The following is a 2,596-nucleotide window of genomic DNA, read 5'->3' as shown; positions in this document are numbered from 1 at the left end:
ACTCTGCCTTGGGCCCGCCAGTGTAATAAACTGCACTCCATTATCTGCATTGTCCTTCTAAGCGAGTATGTTTCCCAGAACGCGTGGCTACAACAATACCAAGGAAACATTTCACGCAAAGATGGGCACAATAAAGGACAGAAATGGTATGGATCTAACAGAAGCAGAAGATATTATGAACAGGTGGCAAGAATACACAGAACTATTTTAAAAAGATCTTCACAACCCAGATAATCACAATGGTGTGATCACTCACCTAGAGCCAGACATCCCGGATTGCCAAGTCAAGTGGGCCTTAGGAAGCATCACTACGAACAAAGCTAGTGGAGGTGATGGAATTCCAGTTGAGCTGTTTCAAATCCTAAAAGATGATGCTGTGAAAGTGCTGCACTCAATGTGCCAGCAAATTTGGAAAACTCAGCAGTGGCTGCAGTGTTATAGCCATGCTTTCCCGGAAGCAAACTCACTCAGAAGGACAATGCAGATAGTGGAGTGCAGCTTATTACACCGGCGGGCCCAAGGCAGAGTCTCCTCTTAGCCAAGGACCCTGACCAGCATTTGTGAAAATCTTTTATACCCCATGTGTACGTGTCTAAACCCACCACCCCAAATCCCTTGAGGCTTATGAAGGAAGGGTAAATACAATCACAATAACCCCAACATTCATGTGTTATGTGTTCAAACAATTAATAATCAATAAGCCCGCAGTTACATTTCAACCAGTTAACAACCGATAAGCCTGTGGTTACATTCCAATAGATACTGTCTGGAGGCAGGGGTGATTAGTGTCTGTTTTCTCTTAGGCAATGAGTAACCTGGATGTAATCTTTAAGATTCCCCTGCCCAGAGAGGGTCTTATCCTTCCATTGTCATTCCCACAGGCACTAAGCACAGAGTTCAGAGTCCACTGGAGAGGTGGCCGCGCACAACCAGCACGGACAGGCCTGAGATGGAGTCCAGGCCCTATGAATTCCTTCTTCAACAGGACTGGAAAAAGTCAGTTTTCATTCCATTCCCAAACAAAGGCAATGCCAAAGAATGCTCAAGCTACCGCACAGTTGCACTCACCTCACACGCTAGTAAAGTAATGCTCAAAATTTTCCAAGCCAGGCTTCAGCAATACGTGAACCGTGAACTTCCAGATGTTCAAGCTGGTTTTAGAAAAGGCAGAGTACAAGAGATCAAATTGCCAACATTAGCTGGATCATCGAAAAAGCAAGCGAGTTCCAGAAAAACATCTATTTCTGCTTTATTGACTATGCCAAAGCCTTTGACTGTGTGGATCACAACAAACTGTGGAAAATCCTGAAAGAGACAGGAATACCAGACCACCTGACTTGCCTCCTGAGAAATCTGTATGCAGGTCAGGAAGCAACAGTTAGAACTGGACATGTAACAACAGATTGGTTCCACATCGGGAAAGGAGTACGTCTAGGCTGTATATTGTCACCCTGCTTATTTAACTTATATGCAGGGTACATCATGAGACACACTGGGCTGGAAGAAGCACAAGCTGGAACCAAGATTGCTGGGAGAAATATCAATAAGCTCAGATATGCAGATGACACCACCCTTATGGCACAAAATGAAGAGGAACCAAAGAGCTCTTGATGAAAGTGAAAGAGGAGAGTGAAAAAGTTTGCTTAAAATTCAGCATTCAGAAAATTAAGATCGTGGCATCTGGTCCCATCACTTCATGGCTAATAGATGGGGAAACTGTGGAAACAGTGAGAGACTTTATTTTTTTGTGCTCCAAAATCACTGCAAATGGTGATTGCAGCCATAAAAGTAAAAGATGCTTACTCCTTGGAAGAAAAGTTATGACCAACGTAGACAGCATATTAAAAAGCAGAGACATTACTTTGCCAGGAAATATCTGTCTAGTCAAATCTATGGTTTTTCCAGTAGTCATGGATGGATGTGAGATTTGGACTGTAAAGAAAAGCACCGAAGAGTTGATGCTTTTGAACTGTGGTGTTGGAGAAGACTCTTGAGAGTCCCTTGGACTGCAAGGAGATCCAACCAGTCCATCCTAAAGGAAATCAGTCCTGAATATTCATTGGAAGGACTGAAACTGAAGCTGAAACTCCAATACTTTGGCCCCCTGATGCGAAAAACTGACTCACTTGAAAAGACTCTGATGCTGGGAAAAATTTAAGGTGGGAGGAGAAGGGGACGACAGAGGTGGGATGAGATAGTTGGATGGCATCATGGACTCAATGGACTTGAGTAAACTCTGGGGGAGTTGGTGATGGACAAGGAGGCCTGGTGTGCTGCAGTCCATGGGGTCGCAAAAAGTCAGACAAGACTGATCAACTGAACTTAACCTCTGGGTATTAGTTAAATAAACAGGGTGAAAGGTGATAATATACAGCCTTGATGTACGTCTTTACCGATTTATTACCAGTTTTTTGTTTCATGTCCAGTTTGAGATATAAAGTAGGATTTTTAAATATTAAAAATTCAAAACCTTAAGAGGAAACATGATAATTATACTTCCAAATCTAGGCTCATTTGTTATTTAGTTCTTCTTCCTCTGATTTTTGGTAATGAGAGGGTAACAGACAGGAAGGCCAGGGGTCTCCAAAGGAGGAAA

The sequence above is a fragment of the Cervus elaphus genome, chromosome 1 (assembly GCF_910594005.1).
Source record: "Cervus elaphus chromosome 1, mCerEla1.1, whole genome shotgun sequence".
Lineage (NCBI taxonomy): Eukaryota > Metazoa > Chordata > Mammalia > Artiodactyla > Cervidae > Cervus > Cervus elaphus.
The sequence above is the reverse complement of the archived record's forward strand: the minus strand, read 5'-3'. Positions refer to the sequence as shown.